Below are 20,951 nucleotides of genomic sequence, written 5' to 3'. Positions count from 1 at the left end.
CGTCACGACTCCTAAAGAACATTAATGTCTTTGAACTGCGGCGTATTATCGTTGCTTTGCTTAGCACAGCTTTTGAATTCAGTTTTATGGTTCGTGTTAAAATGGAATTGATTCGAACAATAAATGTTTCTATTATATTGCTCGAATGTCTTTAAACGTAGTATCGGCTTCTGAGCGTGTGTGTACTGCCTGGATCTCTTGCGTGTGACTTGAAGAAAATCCAAAGTTTGTTCGTTGTGTCAACACGTAATTGTGATCTCCAGCAGTCGAATTTTGGTGGCGTCCGCCGGGGTATAAATGGTCAATGAGGGCACAGGAAACACCTCACTGCCTACGACAGGTGATGAGCTTGTCCTTTACACCAACCTGAAGACCTGCCGGCTTTCACTACACCATACACTTCAAGGAAGGCGTATTAACACTACGTAAATATTTCTTGACTAGTGTTCCATCACGTTAGTTTCTTCTCTGCATTTTCAGTTCCATTTATATGAATCATGTGCTACATGCACAAGTCCTTTGCAGTTCATTAACATCTCCTCAAAATACACTTCTTGATAGCCTATAATAAGTACATGAATATAGAAATATTTAATTTTAATCATTACACAAGATATTTACATTGTTGTCATATAGTACATATAGAGAATCAAATGGCAAAATATAGTAAATTTTTACTTTACATTCAATATCATTGTGCTGACATGTGAATTACATTACGTTCAGATTGAAATAGCCTATACATTTTATTTATTTTATTTGTTAGCTCATTTTTTTCCTTTCTTTCCATTTTTTGTTCCTTTCCCTTTCGTTACACTTGCAACATTTTAAAATAATTGTGGCAACTCGCTAGAATATTCAACTTAAAATTCATCTTGCGTCCTGGAATAAAATTTACACATATTTCAAGCTTCAAGACAGCCCTCTGTAGGAGGATAGGTTCATGGAATGGTTGCTAACTACTTCATAAATAGTAGTAAAGTCATCTCCTACAGTGGACTACACAAAATAAAATATGATAGACAAAATACATGTTCACTTAATATAGTGTAAAATTTCCTATACCTAATAACGTTTTTACCTATTTGATCCTCTGCTGCCTTCACTATTTCATCCCTCAAAAGCTACCCATTCTTCTTCTACTGTATTTCTTTCCCCCATTCCTGTCAATTGTTCCCTGATGCTCTCCCTGAAACTCTGTACAATCTCTGGTTCTTTCAGTTTATCCAGGTCCCATCTCCTTAAATTCCCACCTTTTTGCAGTTTCTTCAGTTTTAATCTACAGTTCATAACCAATAGATCGTGGTCAGAGTCCACATCTGCCCCTGGAAATGTCTTAAAATTTAAAACCTGGTTCCCAAATCTCTGTCTTACCGTTATATAATCTATCTGATATGTTTTAGTATCTCCAGGGTTCTTCCATGTATACAGCCTTCTTTTATGATTCTTAAACCAAGTGTTAGCTATGATTAAGTTATGCTCTGCGCAAAATTCTACCAGGCGGCTTCGTCTTTCATTTCTTAGCCCCAATCCATATTCACCTACTATGTTTCCTTCTCTCCCTTTCCCTACTGACAAATTCCAGTCACCCATGACTATTAATTTTCGTCTCCCTTCACTACCGGAATAATTTCTTTTATCTCATCATACATTTCATCAATTTCTTCATCATCTTCAGAGCTAGTTGGCATATAAACTTGTACTACTGTAGTAGGTGTGGGCTTCGTATCTATCTTGGCCACAATAATGCATTCACTATGCTGTTTGTAGTAGCTTACCCGTACACCTATTTTTTTATGTACTCACCTGACCAGAAGTCCTGTTCCTCCTGCCACCGAACTTCACTAATTCCCACTATATCTAACTTTAACCTATCCATTTCCCTTTTTAAATTCTCTAACCTACCTGCCCGATCAAGGGATCTGACATTCCACGCTCCGATCTGTAGAACGACCGTTTTCTTTCTCCTGATAACGACATCCTCCTGAGTAGTCCCCATCCGAATGGGGGACTATTTTTACCTCCGGAATATTTTACCCAAGAGGACGCCATCATCATTTAATCATACAGTAAAGCTGCATGCCTTCGGGAAAAATTACGGCCGTAGTTTCCCCTTGCTTTCAGCCGTTCGCAGTACCAGAACAGCAAGGCCATTTTGGTTAATGTTACAAGGCCAGATCAGTCAATCGTCCAGACTGTTGCCCATGCAACTACTGAAAAGGCTGCTGCCCCTCTTCAGGAACCACACGTTTGTCTGGCCTCTCAACAGATACCCCTCCGTTGTGGTTGCACCTACGGTATGGCTATCTGTATCACTGAGGCACGCAAGCCTCCCCACCAACGGCAAGGTCCATGGTTCATGGGGGGATTCATTTACTATAAATACTAATGAATTAGGGGACATGGACATCATGGTTGGTATTTTTTGCTATTATTTTGAAATATTACAACCCCAAAAATTGATATTGAAACCAGAATTTAATCAACTAATTAGTTTAATGTGACCCCTATCTGACTAAATTTGGAAACTATTGAATGAAAAGGATTTTCATCTTATGTACTGAATTACATGCAATTTTTATTTTAGGTACACTGTACTTCCATAGTATCCAAAATAAAGGTCAAAATACATGTATTCTTTTTATTATTAACTTCTTGCAATATTTTGTTTTGTTTAACTTTAAAAAGTATTTATGGAAGTCAGTTTTCCCCCTCTTTAAAAAAAAATGACATTCTCCAGGATAAAATATTTAATATACTGTTGATTAATATGACTCACTCTGTACCCAAGTACTATATTATTGTTCATTCAAAATTTAGCTTTTATAATTGTAATAGTGGATGAGATGATAGATGCTTAATTAAGCTGAAACATTGTTCGTGTGAAATTGAAACTGAAGATTTATCATTTTCTTCTTTATGATAACACGTCAAAACATTCCAGCTCGGGCGGCCGGTGTGGCCGTGCGGTTAAAGGCGCTTCAGTCTAGAACCGCGTGACCGCTACGGTCGCAGGTTCGAATCCTGCCTCGGGCATGGATGTGTGTGATGTCCTTAGGTTGGTTAGGTTTAAGTAGTTCTAGGGGACTGATGACCACAGCTGTTAAGTCCCATAGTGCTCAGAGCCATTTGAACCATTCCAGCTCCATAATTTTATTGATTCTGAGTTCCTTTTCATCTCATATAGCATTCTTAATTTTCTTTTTTGTTGTGGACTCCTTTATCAGGCTTTCAGCAGCTTTTTCTGCTTCAGCAACACATTGCCTGTCTACTCGTAGCAGCCCACTTTTCATGTTGTCCCTATTTCTGATGCCTAGTCTGCTCGTTGTTAATCTGCTCATTACTAAATCGTTCCAACATATTTCAGTGTCCTTCAGACCTATGTGAAGAGCTGATATGCCAACAAAAATAGTCTTTAGCAAGCATTCCCAAATGAAACAATTGAAGCTTTCACTTGCATTCTGTGTTTTGCCATGTAAATATTTTTCCAGGAGTTTAAAATTTGAAAGATCTCCATATGTTGGCTTTAATTCTGCCATAGTAGTTTCTGGCATGATGTGCATGTGTAAGTTTTTGTCCATGTGCTTCAGTTAGTATACTAACACCATGCAGTGTTTCCTTTTGGGCAGAGGTATTGGTGTGGATCTTCAGTGAAACAGAGTTGCTCAAATTTCTTTTCTCACCTCACCTCACCGACATTTTTGCTGTTTCTCATGAACATCCGCATTCCGTATTTCTGATTTCATGAGTCTGCCTTGTCTACCAATCCCTCCACCATCAGAGTGTTCTTTTCCTGTGAAGTCCTTGCAGAGTTCCTGAAGTCTTGCTCCCATTCTCTTCTGCATATGTCCTATAAATTCAAGTTTTTTGGTTTCACCATATGGTTTAGCAACCTCAACACTTAAAACCTTCAGAGTCACCATCACAAAGGTAGTGAGTGTATTGCACATCTTCTCTAGCAACTGATCTAATACAAACAGCTTCTGGATTAGAAAGGCATTTGAACACGAAAAAGATGAGGTAGCCTACTACACATAAGATAGGTCCATCTTTTTTGAAAGTGTACAATTATTGTATTGCTTTAATACCCAAATATGTATCACCATAGTTGTGGCGTCCTCAGCAGTTTCTTTTATTTATTTTGTGTGTATCTCCTGTGACTGACAAACCAAAATCAGCCATGGGTCTAAAGACAAGTGTATTAATTTAGACACGTGTATCATTTTGGTTCACCTGCCTCGAGAAGACTGAGTGTTTGTGTTGTCCTCATCATTTCATCTTGAAAGTGGTGTGATTGGGCTGAGCAAAGGTTCGGAATTTGTGTGGGCACTGATAACCACGCATTTGAGTGCCCCACAAACCAATCATCACCACCACCAGCATTTTGGTTGGGGGATGCAGGACACACAGAAAGTAGATAAAAAGAAATAAACCATTGAAGGTGCCACAACCTTTGTGATAAATGTTTGTATATTAAAACAATAATTGTGTATGCTAAAAGGTGGGCCCATGTTCAATTCATAATTACTTTTCTGCAAGCACAGGAAAAGAACTCAAAATTCCAATAGTTTATGAGAAATGCTTCTTCAAAATTCACAATTGTGCTAAAGTTCCTTGCAGAGTATTACTGGAAGGCTTCAATTTCTGATGTACTTAAAGTTGCTCTTAGTGAACTGGGTTGATTCATAATAATTACATGTGATTATCTTTGTTGGCATTTAAGAAGGAAGCCCATAATGAACAGAGGCAGTGTCTAGTATCATCAAGACTATTGGCGTTGAGAGGTGTCATACTAACTTGCTTAGTAGTAGACAGTGGTAGTGTGCAGAGAGAGTGATGTCAGAAGTTTTATCAGGTCCCATCTTTTAAAATATGGATATTATTTTTCATGGGGTGAAAGAAGCAGCCTAAAGTGTCTGTTCTCTGCAGTCTGGCCATTTAGCCACCAGAGAGCTTATCAGTTCCTTCCGTAAATAGGGTCCTACCCGGGTGATGAGAGGGAAGGGGTTCTTGTACTTTCGATTCTGTCTCATTTACTTCTTCAGTTCAGACTCCTTTCACTTCATCCCACATTGTGCAGGCAGAAACTGGCTGAAATATCCCAGTTCCTATTCCACATCTCTGTATAATGCAAACTTTCTGATTTTTTTCTTACATTACACCATACTAATTCATTTTGTTGGCCTCCATGTAGGATGGAACTCTTGCAATTGTGTGTGTGTGTGTGTGTGTGTGTGTGTGTGTGTGTGTGAGTGAGAGAGAGAGAGAGAGAGAGAGAGAGAGAGAGAGAGTCACTAAAACAAATATGATGCTTATGGTTGCATAAATATATATGGCAACAGCACAACTACACATCTGTTGCTCATGTGCCTAATAATGGCTGATAATAGGCTCTAACATATTTCTTTACTGGGTTTTCAATAAGAGATTCCTCCAATGTGTACTTTCTGGTACATGAAAAGCACAGTCACTTACAGAAAACATTTTCAGCATATGTTGGCTTAAAACAGTTGTTTGTTAGGATAGTTTGACACTGTTCTATTGAACAGAACTAAATGTTACCCTTAAGCACAAGTTAGATCAATAATATTTAGTAGCTCTTTAACAGAGTTTAGAACTCTCCTGATGACAATAATATTTTTGGTCTACTTGTGGAAGCTTATTACATCCTTTTCCTGTGTGCAGGACACAAATTTGGCATTTACCTTAGATTTTTAAGATTTTGGTGTTGGTCGGATGCAATTTCATCTTTGTGTATGAAAGATGTTCTGTAGGAATTATTTGATTCTGCAGTAATTACAAAGATTTCACATTACAATTTGAAACTACAGTGGATCAAAGGCATTACGCATCTTAACAAGTCATGTTATACCTTCATCAGTGTAGTCCATACGAGGTGCCAAATGTTTTTTATGGTAAATTTTCACTAACTTTTAAGCAAAAGGCACTGCACTTCCCAAAACTTGATAGGTGTAGCAAAAACCCTACTAATTTTTTTGCTTAAATTGTCGAAAAGTTTTGTGAAGTACAATGCAACACATGTGATACAGTGATTATGACGGTGATTATATGAAATGAAGTGTTATGAAGCATAGATCGTGAAAGTGAGCCCTTAAGGCTTACAGGTTATCATCTGTACAGTACTCCAGAAAATGATGCCATGAGTAATTATGAAGTGGTTATGTACATGCCATAACATTTAAAGCATAGCCTCTACACTAATGATTCATATTCCTGTCTTGTCGTGTTATTATTTTTATCTGCCATCCTGTAGTACTTTTGTGTGTGATGTCACTGTTTGAATATTTCGGTGTTCTTTTCTTTTCTTGTTACAGTTTGTTATGTGTTTCATATTTTCTACAATTTTGTAATTTTAATATTAGCACTTTACTGCATTTGGGGGGAGGGGAGATTATATTTGGTGTGTACATTGAGTTTAAAAGTGTTAGGAAATAATACTTAAGTCTGCGATTTAAATATTGATTGTGATTTAGAGTACTTTGTTCATATAGTTTTATGTACCTTATAATCCAGGGTTCACTGTTAGGTTTCTTGTAAAATTCAAATTATTTTGGCCTAGAGAAAACCCTGTATGTGACTCTTCTGGATTTAGCATTTGAAGATATATTTAATATTCTTTATACTTTCAGGCTGACCATGTTAACCCAGCAAAAAAGAGATTGTTGATTATGGATACGAAAAAGAGCGATTGTCCTGCCACTTTTTAAATTAAATGTGTTAAAGTGTATCCAGGCTATTCTGTTCAATCAGTAGATGATCGTGAAATTAAAAAGAATGTAACTATGTGGTTTCTATTCTGTAATTTAATGTTTTATGCCATTTGTTCTAGAAATAGTCTATTGCTCCACAAACTCTTTGTACTTAATGCCTTGTCTTTTGTTAATTATAATTATTTTTGTGTTAAAGGTTGTCCATAGTTTAAAACAGGCTTTGGAGGCAGCCAATAAACCTGAAAGTGTTCTTCACTTTTATATGAGGGCGTCACCACCATACCCACAGCACAGAAAGCGTAAAAGCAAGTGGAGACATACATCCCTTGCTAGCTGCGGAAATAGCAAAAGTTGTTGAAGATGGAACTACGTCTGTGAGAATAATAAAGTTACACCTTGAAAGATTTGTGAACATAACCTTCACTGGACCAAACAAGCCAGATAATATGAACACTACATTTTACCCCACACATCTCACAATATATAGTCATGTGTACAGGGCCCTTAAGAAATTGAAGAAAAGTGTGTTTCACCAAGATGCTTTGCAAATGCAGATTAATGAGTGGCAGAAAGAATATAGAGGTGACAATATTTTTTTCAGGCCTTTTTCAGATGTTGATGGAGAAATACAGCCATTGCTGTTTTGTTATGAGAGTGCATGGCAGGAGGATATCTTAAAAAAATATGGAGATGTATGTTTGCTTGATGCCACCTACAAAACAACAAAATATGACATTCCTTTATTTTTTGTTACAGTAAAGGCAAACAGATGCTGTTTAGTGGTAGGTTTTTTCTTTATTCAGGTAGAAGATACAAGGTCAATTGCTGAAGCGCTACTTGTTTTCAAGAGGTGGAATACAAACTTCGACCCAACCTACTGGGTTACTGATTTTTCAGAGTCCGAGATAGCAGCAATTAAAGAAATATTTCCATTTTCAAAAGTGTACTTGTGTTCATTTCACAGGGAACAGGCTCGGGGGCGATGGGTTAAAAAGGGTGGGAATCTAACTGTAGGAACTGATAGAGTCCGTTCTGGAGCTGTGGCGCTATGTTGCAACGTCTCCCACTGAGGAACAGTTCGAACTCAATGTTGAAATGTTAGAGACTCTTGAGGTTTTTCGTAGAAACCCCAAGGCACTTATTTATTTTAAAAATCAATGGCTCTCACTTGCTGAAAAGTGGGTCAGAGCTTTTGAGAATATTGGCATATTTGCCAATATTAGAACCACAAACGGTGTTGAAACAATGAACGAGAAGGTCAAAAAGTCTTTTCTGAACTATGACACAGACAAAACATTAACAGGAGTTGTTAAGGTATTAGTAAATAGTTTCATTCCTGGCCTCATGAAAAAGTATTGCCAAATGAATTCTGTTATTAGAAAGAACAATGAAGTTGTACCTGCATTTTTGCACGGAAAGACACAGGAATTTATAACACACTTGTGGAAACGATATTCTTCTGCAGAAGAAAGCTTCAGTAAAGAGTCAGTGTCAGTAATAAGTGAGGGTGTTTTTTCCGTGAAAAGCGACACTTCAAAAGATGTTGGGTATACTGTAAACTTTGCGGAACCAAGTTGTACATGTGAAGATTACCAAAAGCACAAATATATGTGTAAACATTTTTATGCCATCTTTATTTTCTATCCTCAATGGGGTTTTGACAAAGTAAATGAAAAGTACAGAAATAGCCCGTTAATTTGTTTGGATAGGACATATGGGTATGGTGCAAGTGGCAGCTGTATTTAAACAGACTGCGTGAATTAGAGGAGTCCAGCTATGAATGAAGAGCATAACATTCCTGAACCATCAGCTTCTTCTTCATCTCTGTTTCGAGAGGCAAGAGAGAGATGTCGGAACATTATAAATCTCACATACAATTGTGACAATGACACGATAAAAAAAGTGTTAGAGGCACTTAAAAATGTGGAACGTATTGGAAGATTGTCGAACCCTACAGAAAATGGTCTTCCTTTAGCAGCGACATCATCTTCAAAAATGTAGGAACACTCGTTTAAATGGAGGCAGAATTTGTGAAACACGTATTTGCCCTTTTGCTTTTCTGGATGTTCGTATAGATTTAATAATGAAATGGATTGATCAGAGTATGGTGAGTTAAGTGTCTACAGCAATCACTTACATTGGGAGATTTTTCAGTTTTACATTAAAATATGTGGTAGTACAGCAAATTTAAAACTGGAAGAACTTCCCAACCAAAATGAAAGTCATGGTTACACAACTTGCCATACCCTCATAAATACATTTTACCATCAATAGTTAAAGTAGATACGCAACTGTGTGCTGATTGTGCTGCTACTGATACTTTTTTTGTTAAATGGTATTGGTAGCATGAAGCAAGACTGGAAGTACCAAAAAGCTCTTCTTTATTTCTTATAACAATAATAATTAATATTATTACACGTTATTACAAACATTGTCAGAGTTATTGGAGAAATACACAATAGGTGGGACCAATGGTCATTACTGAAGGTTGATACAAGAGAAGTAAAACTCTGAATGGTTTCTAAAAATCAGATCTGATCAAATTTTACAGAAAGCTACATGTAAATATACAGGAGTAAAAACTGTCACCACTGTTGTCATGAGATTTTCTATAATGCTATAGCTAAGACTTTGTATGTAGTGTCTGACAATTCAGTATGGTACTTTTCCAGTAAGTGCAGAAGTGCCTATTTCATATTAGAGTTAGCAACCCGTGTGTGCACCTGTTTAATGTTAAAAAGAGTCGTTTTTATATATGTTAGATCAGAAGTTAAACGACAACACTTTTCATGTAAAACAGATGCACATGCACATGTGCCATGTTCATTTCCCATTACTGAAAAATGACTGACCATTCTAACTACATTTTATGTAGGGTTTATGTAAACATTTGTAATGTTTACAGGGCTTTCTTGTCTCTTTTGCAACAAGTGAGGATTTGGCACTCATTTATGTTCCACTACAGTTTCCGCACAAAATACTCAAACTTACTACTTGCACTGATTCAGTACAAAAGTCAATTTCTAAAGCATATGACACCATTGCATTGTTGTATCTTTCTGTGCAGGCTCAGGGATATATGTTTCAATGGTAGGATTTTTCTGGCAGTCTGGAATGAGGTTAGAGAGAAAACTATTGCTAAGACCATAAATCCAGTAATGTTTCAACACCATTTGTGTGTGAGTGTGAGTGACTGAGTGACTACTTCCAAAAGCAGTTCCTCAACCATTGTCGCGTGGATATCTCTCTCTCTCTCTCTCTCTCTCTCTCTCTCTCACACACACACACACACACACACACACACACACACACACACACACACATTGATATTCTTTAATTATCCTTCAAGATGCAGCTGGCTAGTAGTACGCATCGCAACATAAAAATTAATATATTCCCCACAGGCAAGAATTAGATATGAACAAACAAAATTTCATGCCAAAATTTGTGCCCCATTAAGTTTTAATGATTCCGTAACAACAGATGATGTAATATGTCCCACAAGAAGTAATGCACTCCCATTTTCTACAGTTATATAACCTGGTTCCTAAGACAGAAGTGTCAAGTGCGTCCAAGTGAAATAATGTAAATAGCTTTTTCCAAAAGGGAAATGAATCCTTAATAGTTTTTACCTTGAACTCTAAGAAACTGGCACCCAACCCATTAACTGTGGATGATGATTGTTCCATCTCTTGGAAATTTGTAGAACTTCATAAATTGGCACTCATACAATCAACTTAAAAGGAGGGTCGAGGAAAAGAAAAATCCAACCACTAAACACCACATCTTTGCATTGAGTGTGAGGCAAAACATAGGAAAGTCATATTTTGTATATATCATCTAGCAAATTAACTTGCATTGCTTTGTGTCACTGTTCTGTACTGCATTGGTATTGGGATTCAGACTCAGCAGGGAAAAGGTTCACATCCATAGGTTCTGTTTGTGCTCATTAATCTGAATCTCTTAAATTTTCTTCACATTGCAAATTGTCTTGTCTGTGAAGTAAAACTTCGTGTGGTCGTGGTGTGACTTGATTTCTCTAGTGAAGTCAACAGGAATAAGTAGATTCTGTAAGCTTACGTGGATTTGGTTTATGTAGCTAAGTGGTACTTAATATTTAAAATTTGATAATCTTGTAACTGTTAAATACCTAAGAATTTTTTTGTACTTATTACTATAGACATAGGATTTTTGTGTAAATGAACTTAAAAAACTACAAATGTATTTGTGTTTGTAAATAAAGTGGCATGTCTCACACCATAATAAATTGTACAGATGAGGAGTGTATATATGTTATGGATGTATACCATGTTTTAATGAAAACTGTAATCATATTGTTTGTCCAGTAAAACCAAATTGATTCTTTTTTCTGTTTCATTTCTAAATACTTTGTGATATTGATGGCATAAATTATTACATTCTCATATAAGGTAATATTTTGCAGATGTGCAAATTGTGGAAAAATGTGAAGGATGAGATGAATTAGGAAAAATGTTATTTTGTTGAAAATCAACGTTCTGAGCCTAAAGCTGTGTACAAAATACAAATTAAATGTCAAATCACGCAGGTCATGTCACTCATCTCAGATTTTCATGACACTTTGCATGTTTGGTCGTATTTATAACACCTTCAGCAAAATCTTTTTGTCCTCAGACTAAAAATTTCTTTATATTGGATTTTAAATGTAGTGATATTCTGATAACTGGGCTCTGCAAGAACGTTAATGCAAAGTAGTACATATCTAAATAAATGCCCAAAACTCAGGTGTTTATGAAGCTTTCAATTTGGATTCTTTTTCATAAGTTAAGAGATGCACATACTTAACTGGCATGTAATTATTTAAGCACTAAAGTTACAAAAAAAAAAAAAAAAAACAATACAGAAAGTTTTAATGTCACTTTCCAAGTTCTGGAAAAACTACAGCCACCTTGAAAAATGCTTGTCACATTTCTCCACCCTGGTGGGAACTTAAAATTGATCTTAAATAATTCCCAGGACAGTAAACATTGTAATAAAATAAAATTACTACTGGGTTTTTCAAATGGATACACAAATGCAAAATCACAATACTACGTATTGCGTAGGAAAAAAAAAATTCTATATAAGATGACATGCACTTTTTCTACGTGTTACTCTGCATGGCAATAGTGCAAAATTTCTCCACATGTCATGTAATTTGAGGGAAAAACTGGAATTTTTTACAAATTTAAATGCTGCAAGTAAAGTTGGTCATTTGGGTTGCATTACTTCATACAAAAATAACATCTTACTTTCATCACACACTGCCATATTTTCCGAAATGTGACAGAAGGGATGTATCTTTATTGGGAAAAAATTAATACCTATTCTTGACTAATGGGAATATAGAAAATCAACTTAAGCTGTTCTCGAGACAATGAATTTTAAATATGTAAAACACTTTCTGACAGTTGATACAAGATTTATTTTTATTGAAACTGATTGCTTTTTTTTTAAAAAAAAAAAAAAAGCCCGCATCTCGTGGTCGTGCGGTAGCGTTCTCGCTTCCCACGCCCGGGTTCCCGGGTTTGATTCCCGGCGGGGTCAGGGATTTTCTCTGCCTCGTGATGGCTGGGTGTTGTGTGATGTCCTTAGGTTAGGTTTAAGTAGTTCTAAGTTCTAGGGGACTGATGACCATAGCTGTTAAGTCCCATAGTGCTCAGAGCCATTTGAACCATTTAAAAAAAAAAAAGTGGCACCCTGAGTTTTGATAGATATTGGATGTTCATTTAACACATGTCACATCATTGTTCAGTAGATCATTCAATTCAGAGTGTGTAAAATGACAACCTATAGCAAGGGTGGCTCATGAAAATAGAGCCAAAAGTTATAAATTTAACAAACATTTTCATTACACAGGTAAACTTTATTTAGGGTGTCAAATTAGAATATTTAAACAATTATTCTAGCCACACTAATGTTAATTTAAAATGTAAATGTTCAGCAGTGGAGATCCCTGAAACTATGAAACTTCTTAACAGCATCTCTGATTTTTTCCCACTGTGACAAATTATATTCTGTTAACTTCATATCTTTTCATGAAAGTAACACGTTTTTGCATAATGTTGATTTAGGTACACCAACAGCACATAAAATGTTTTTCAAAGGAACAAAACAAGTCTTCCTTCACAGGCCAAAAAAATGACACTGCTGGACCAGGTGGGTGGAGAAAAAGTAGTTCAACATTTCCTTCATCACATTCATTTCTGACAAAGGCAAAGTACCACCTGTCAAACTGCTTCTACAAAATAATTTTGTTGAGGATGAGTGCATGTTAATTGTGAGGCATTTTCATTGAATGAAGGCTTTTCAGAAGAAGTTACTCTTGTAATGTTTTAGATTAGAAGACTTTTTAGTACTGACTCATGAAATGTCACCTCTGGGCCATCTGCATCACTTTAATTTCTATTACTGATGTCAGTTTTCTGTTCACAAATCTTACAACATGTTACGCACAATTTTTGGTTTGGATTCATATACATTAATTTAGCACTTAATGTTTTAGACAAGCAAAGTGACCTCAAATATTTAACGGTTTGTGTTTTTTGAAAGTATCACAAGTTTTTTTTATGACTTTCAGAAACTTTTAAGTAATAGTATCTATGATGACCAAATATAGTAGAACTTTCTTGAGCTTGTGGAAAGCTTATATTGGATTGCAGAAATATCAAATCTCATTCTTCACTCAGCTCTTCTGTTTTTTGTAGAGTTTTACCTAAGGTATAGGTGGTCAAATGGCATGGTGTTTTTATTAATTTTTCAACAGTGAGAATTCGCCTTTTTTCTATCACAACTGACTGAGCACTAATTCACTTAAAACATACTGTATAAAAATAGAATGATAGGGCCACTCCGGTAACAGAATAACCTGTCTCGCAGAAAGACAAAGACCAGCTGAGGCCAAATAGAGTAATTGTTGCATGCCATTTATTCTCAACAATGAATTTCAGTGATTGCTCCATTGATTTCATGCCTATCAAGGTTTCAAACAAGCTGCTGCTGTCTAAGAACACTTCATCACTGTGAGGAGGTGAATGGCTGAACACACAAATCATATATATTATAGTCTTTAAATACACGAGATTGCTGAAAAGACTGGGCTAAAAATATCCTACGAAAAAACCGAGTATATAGAACACAAACATAATACAGAAAAGTTCATGAAAACAAAGTATGGAAAAATTAAGAGAGTTGATAAATTCAAATACCTGGGGGAGTGGATCCAAGGCAATGGACTGGATAACACAACAAATAAAGAATAAAAAAGTTGGAATTCGCATATAAATTAACACAAAACTACTACAATAAGAAATCAATATCCATACAAGCAAAGATTAAACATTATAATTCAGTTATTAGGACACAAGCAACATATGGATCAGAGTGCCTAACATTGAATAAGAAAGGCAAATTAAGAGAACTAGAAAAAAGAGAGAAAAATATTAATAAAAATTCTAGGTCCTGAGAAAACAAGGAAAACAGGTGGATTAAAAGGAGAAATGAAGACCTATACAAAAATACAGAAAAGATCACAGATACAATGAGGAAGAGACGGCTAAAATTTTATGGACATTTAAAAAGAATGGAAGAAACATGGATTACAAAGAAAATTTTTAATTACGTTAGTAAGCTGAAAAACACTGTAGGATGGATAGAAGCAGTAAAGAAAGATGCCAACAAAATAGGTGTTACAGAAGAAATAATACACGACAGGAATAACTTTAGGCTACTTATAGAAAACGCAAACTGTGAAGAAGATGCGCCAAAACCTCGACCCAAGAGAGTGTGGACAGATGAGCAGTTGGCGAGAAAATGAAGTACTGGGAAGAAAAAGAAACACCATAAGTCTTAAGTTGTATGCGGTCCATAGCTGGCCAAATTCATAATTAAAAAAAAATAGTCTTTAAATAATTACTGAATTAGTCAAATGAAAGGAAATAAATTTTTACACGTTAACTTGCCTGCCTTGAATGAGTTACACTTAAGTATGCTAATTTGATACCCTTTCAACTGAGGCAGTGGGACAATGAGTGGATGTTCTTCCCTTTTGCAACGCAGCGGAAAGTATTTTGATTTCCATGTGTGTGTCAATTAGCAGAAGACCCATTAAAATTTTTACTTTATCAGAAAGCTTACAATCTAGGGGATTGTACTCCAGTGAGGTCACTAGTCAATTTCAAATATTTGTCTTTAGAATGGACTTCTATAGGTGAAGTAAGCAGTCAAAAATTTAAAATTGTAACATAAGAGAAATGACGATCCTTCGAGAAGTGTTTCAGAAAAGCACTCTCTCTCACACACACACACTCACTCACTCACTCACTCAGAACATGCTGTCAGAATGAGAGGTGATGTCTTTTCACCACTGTAACAAACTACAAATACAATGATCAGCTGGCACCTAAACCTTTTATAAGTTTGTGATTAACTGCAGCTCTTGTAATCTGGTGACATCAAGTGCTTTTGTCAGACTGAGCTACTGTATGGGAATGCTTGGTAGTCAACAATTCAACCAATACAAGCTTACAATTTTGATAAAAGATGATAGATAGTAACTGCGTATTTGTGACGAAAAGTGAAGGCATTGGAAGCACCCACAAACAGATATCATTATAATTTAGCTTTCATTTTATTGTATCCAGTTAGGAACCACTGAGCATGGTTATTGTGCTAGCTTCGGATTCAGGAGACCCAGCTTCAAACTCCAGGTTGGCCGTGCAGATTTAGGTTTGCCACAGTTTCCCCAGGCAAATCAGGAAGTCTGTTTTCTTCATGACCAAAAGCAGAAAACAAGTGGAAGCTCTGTTTCTAATGAGTGCACCAGCAGAAAAGATATAAAACACCAATTGTCCTTTCAGTAGGAACCAGTCAAATGAAATTTGACAGAAAATATATTTCTTCTGTTTCTCTTGCATATACTGTACTATACTACCCCTTTCCAACAGGTACGGGGTGCTTCCTAGTGGTGATGACATCGTTTCCGAGCCACCACAGGATGCCTCGCCTGTTGGGCCAGTGGCCGATTCTCCGGCAAGGTCCCGACAGTCACAGAGGGCGGGCCTATTAGTTATAGGGAGCTCCAACGTTAGGCGGGTTATGGAGCCCCTCAGGAAAATAGCGGGTAGGTCGGGGAAGAATGCCAGTGTGCACTCTGTGTGCTAGCCGGGGGGTCTCGTCCGTAATGTGGAGGAGGCCCTTCCGGCAGCTATTGAACGCACTGGGTGTGACCGGCTGCAGATAGTAGCACATGTCGGAACAAATGACGCCTGCCGCTTGGGTTCTGAGGCCATCCTTGGTTCCTTCCGGCGGCTGGCTGATTTGGTGAAGACAACCAGCATCGCACGCGGAGTGCAAGCTGAGCTTAATATCTGCAGCATAGTGCCCAGAGTCGATCGCGGTCCTCTGGTTTGGAGCCGTGTGGAGGGTCTAAACCAGAGGCTCAGACGACTCTGCGACTATAATGGTTGCAAATTCATCGACCTCCGTTATTGGGTGGAGAACTGTAGGGCCCCCCTAGACAGGTCAGGCGTGCACTACACACCGGAAGCAGCTACTAGGGTAGCAGAGTACGTGTGGCGTGCACACGGGGGTTTTTTAGGTTAGAGGGACCCCCCCTTGGGCGAAACGATAAAATACCTGACGGCTTACCAGAGAGGACATTATCATCGTTGATAAAGAACGTCCGTCCTCAGAGACCAAAAACAGGAAAAGTTAACGTAATATTGGTAAACTGCAGGAGTATCCAGGGCAAGGTTCCTGAATTAGTATCTCTTATTGAAGGAAATAGTGCGCATATAGTATTAGGAACGGAAAGTTGGTTAAAACCGGAAGTGAACAGTAACGAAATCCTAGACACAGAATGGAATATATACCGCAAGGATAGGATAAACACCAATGGTGGAGGAGTATTTATAGCAGTAAAGAATTCAATAATATCCAGTGAAGTTATTAGCGAATGCGAATGTGAAATAATCTGGGTTAAGTTAAGTATCAAAGGTGGGTCAGATATGATAGTCGGATGCTTCTATAGACCACCTGCATCAGCAACCGTAGTAGTTGAGCGCCTCAGAGAGAACCTGCAGAACGTCGTGAAGAAATTTCGTGATCATACTATTGTAATAGGGGGAGACTTCAATCTACCAGGTATAGAATGGGATAGTCACACAATCAGAACTGGAGCCAGGGACAGAGACTCTTGTGACATTATCCTGACTGCCTTGTCCGAGAATTACTTCGAGCAGATAGTTAGAGAACCAACTCGTGAAGCTAACGTTTTAGACCTCATAGCAACAAATAGACCGGAACTTTTCGACTCCGTGAATGTAGAAGAGGGTATCAGTGATCATAAGTCAGTGGTTGCATCAATGACTACAAGTGTAATAAGAAATGCCAAGAAAGGAAGGAAAATATATTTGCTTAACAAGAGTGATAGGGCACAAATCGCAGAATATCTGAGTGACCACCATCAAACGTTCATTTCTGAGGAAGAGGATGTGGAACAAAAATGGAAAAAATTCAGAAACATCGTCCAGTACGCCTTAGATAAGTTCGTACCGACTAAGGTCCAAAGCGAGGGGAAAGATCCACCGTGGTATAACAATCATGTACGAAAGGTACTACGGAAACAAAGAAAGCTTCATCATAGGTTTAAGAGTAGTCGAATCATAGCTGATAAGGAAAAGCTGAACGAAGCGAAAAAGAGCGTAAAGAGAGCAATGAGAGAAGCATTCAACGAATTCGAACATAAAACATTGGCAAACAATCTAAACAAGAACCCTAAAAAGTTTTGGTCATATGTAAAATCGGTAAGCGGATCTAAATCCCCTATTCAGTCACTCGTTGACCACGATGGCACCGAAACAGAGGACGACCGAAGAAAGGCAGAAATACTGAATTAAGTGTTCCGAAACTGTTTCACTGCGGAAAATCGTAACACGGTCCCTGACTTCAGCCGTCGCACGGACGCCAAAATGGAAAATATTGAAATAAACGATATCGGAATTGAAAAACAACTGCTATCACTTAGTAGCGGAAAAGCATCCGGACCAGACGAGATACCCTTAAGATTCTACAGTGATTATGCTAAAGAACTTGCCCCCTTTCTATCAGCAATTTATCGTAGATCGCTGGAAGAACATAAAGTACCTAGCGACTGGAAGAAAGCGCAGGTCGTTCCCATTTTCAAGAAGGGTCATAAATCAGATGCGAATAATTATAGGCCTATTTCGCTTACGTCAATCTGTTGTAGAATAATGGAACATGTTTTGTGTTCTCGTATTATGACGTTCTTAGATAATACAAATCTCCTTCATCATAACCAACATGGATTCCGCAAACAGAGATCATGTGAAACTCAGCTCGCCCTATTTGCCCAAGAAATTCACAGTGCCGTAGACACTGGCGAGCAGATTGATGCCGTATTCCTGGACTTCAGGAAGGCATTTGATACGGTTCCGCACTTACGTTTAGTGAAAAAAATACGAGCTTACGGAATATCGGACCAAGTTTGTGATTGGATTCAGGATTTCCTAGAAGAAAGAACACAACATGTCATTCTTAACGGTTCAAAATCTGCAGATGTAGAGGTAATTTCGGGAGTACCGCAGGGAAGCGTGATAGGACCTTTATTGTTTACAATATACATAAATGACTTAGTTGACAACATCGGTAGCTCCGTGAGGCTATTTGCAGATGACACGGTTGTCTACAAGAAAGTAGCAACATCAGAAGACTCGTACGTACTCCAGGAGGACCTGCAGAGGATTAATGCATGGTGCGACAGCTGGCAGCTTTCCCTAAACGTAGATAAATGTAATATAATGCGCATACACAGGGGCAGAAATCCATTCCAGTACGATTATGCCATAGGTGGTAAATCATTGGAAGCGGTAACGACCGTAAAATACTTAGGAGTTACTATCCGGAGCGATCTGAAGTGGAATGATCACATAAAACAAATAGTGGGAAAAGCAGGCGCCAGGTTGAGATTCATAGGAAGAATTCTAAGAAAATGTGACTCATCGACGAAAGAAGTAGCTTACAAAACACTTGTTCGTCCGATTCTTGAGTATTGCTCATCAGTATGGGACCCTTACCAGGTTGGATTAATAGAAGAGATAGACATGATCCAGCGAAAAGCAGCGCGATTCGTCATGGGGACATTTAGTCAGCGCGAGAGCGTTACGGAGATGCTGAACAAGCTCCAGTGGCGGACACTTCAAGAAAGGCGTTACGCAATACGGAGAGGTTTATTATCGAAATTACGAGAGAGCACATTCCGGGAAGAGATGGGCAACATATTACTACTGCCCACATATATCTCGCGTAATGATCACAACGAAAAGATCCGAGAAATTAGAGCAAATACGGAGACTTACAAGCAGTCGTTCTTCCCACGCACAATTCGTGAATGGAACAGGGAAGGGGGGATCAGATAGTGGTACAATAAGTACCCTCCGCCACACACCGTAAGGTGGCTCGCGGAGTATAGATGTAGATTTCAGTCGGAGAGAAATACTTCTCTATAAGTTGTTACCTTGGGATTTAGTATTTTTATCCAACTAGTTAAAACTCTAGTAGGCATATTGGCAGCTGTATAGAAGTACAATATCTGAATCAGTACAGTTTGAAAGAGGGAGGGGGGGGGGGGGGGGGGGAGGTGTTCCTTACTTCATTGAATCTTATACAGAGAGCTAAATGCTAGTAACGATTACCTCATTTGGTGGCAGCATCTAAGGGAAAACTTCAAACTGTTTTGCACTTTACATTTCAAATTACTAGTACATTAACTGATCACCTAGAGTATAGATCCACTTGCTAGATCCAAATACTGAGGTGTCTGTTACCTTTAAGCACCAGGTACCCACTGCATCTTTAACCAAGTAACTGAAAATGTCAAAAGTTTCCTTGAACCTTCTCAGCTTCAGTCACACTTTTCCCATTAAAAAACTTACGATTGTTTGTAATATGGATGAATGTAATAAGTGTTCCGAGGCATTAAGAATTTTCTTAGAAGCATATGAATGTCAGCCGTACACTTAATAGGAATTTTTATTAGTAACTGCACATTTTGTTTATCAATACACAAAGGATGAAGTTCCTTTTAAAGAAAGTTTGTGACTGAAGAGTACTCGTGAATGATTCTTGAACTATGTGATGTTTCGTATGTGATGGTGGCATACTGTGCTTATTCTCTCAATAGACATGGCATACATTTTGTGGGTGTATAGCATGATTACTGTAGCTATTTCCATACTGAGTGAAAGTCATACAAAAAGTAGCTAAAAATGGTACAGTACTCACTGCTTTCAGATGCTTAAAATGCTGGTAAATGTGACTTATTTGTCGTTTTTTTCACGATATACAGCTTATAAAGAAATAATGACGCATGTTGTAAAAGGTCAGCACATTATGATCAGCAGCAAACATTTATTTCTGGAGAGCAAAATTTTCTTAGTTAATTTACAACATGAAGGCAAAATTAAATGGAACTAGATGGTATAATATTTCCACCAACATCGGAACCACCACAATTTTTCAGTTTAACGTGTCTGCCCACATGAATTGTGTACAATTCATCGGCTTTTATAAAAATACGAAACACTTTAATTTCTCCCTATTTCACGTTTTTATCCACATTATTTACGCACGATTAATCAGATTTAAAAAAATGACTAGACACTTTCTTAACTTTCGTTATGGTTATGATTCCTTCCTTCCGACATTCGTTATTTTCATGAAACACAAGCTTCTGTACACATGATATTTATACTTTCGTTACGGTTCCTTCGTTCAGACTATCGGTCCACTAGGATCAGCATATCACACAACTCCTGTCACTTCGATTGTATAGATCACCCATGTATTTACATTTACCGTTGACGTTATCGGTACGACAGCAAAGATCAATATATGTACTCATGTAGTCGATTTGGGTTATTTACGTCACGATGACGAGAACCTACGTCACTATGGCGTAGGGCTCTCCTCACCTAACGTGAAATGAATGCTACCCAGTACCCACAGCTGGTCGGCTGTGGTAGCTATATTGTAGCGGGAGCTCGTCGTATGCAGACCCAATGTCTGCCAAACCGAAGTTAGCCGAGTTCACCCGATCGGCTCTACGATTTGCAGTCTCCAAGCATAAGTCTGTCTGTCGGCATATCTTCGTAGTTCGTATCTTTGACTTCCGGGTTCCCGCGC

At 37.8% G+C, this 20,951-nt stretch overlaps 1 long non-coding RNA gene across 1 annotated transcript; it reads left to right on the top strand.

Moving 5' to 3' along the window:
* The first annotated feature begins 367 nt into the window (after window positions 1-367).
* Window positions 368-11,008, top strand: LOC124720075. Its single transcript, XR_007006056.1, has 3 exons — window positions 368-425; window positions 6,651-6,797; window positions 6,928-11,008. It is a non-coding gene; the product is annotated as an uncharacterized LOC124720075 (long non-coding RNA).
* The last annotated feature ends 9,943 nt before the right edge of the window (window positions 11,009-20,951 follow it).

The sequence above is a fragment of the Schistocerca piceifrons genome, chromosome 11, assembly GCF_021461385.2.
Source record: "Schistocerca piceifrons isolate TAMUIC-IGC-003096 chromosome 11, iqSchPice1.1, whole genome shotgun sequence".
NCBI classification, from domain to species: Eukaryota; Metazoa; Arthropoda; class Insecta; order Orthoptera; family Acrididae; genus Schistocerca; species Schistocerca piceifrons.
The sequence above is the reverse complement of the archived record's forward strand: the minus strand, read 5'-3'. Positions and strand labels throughout refer to the sequence as shown.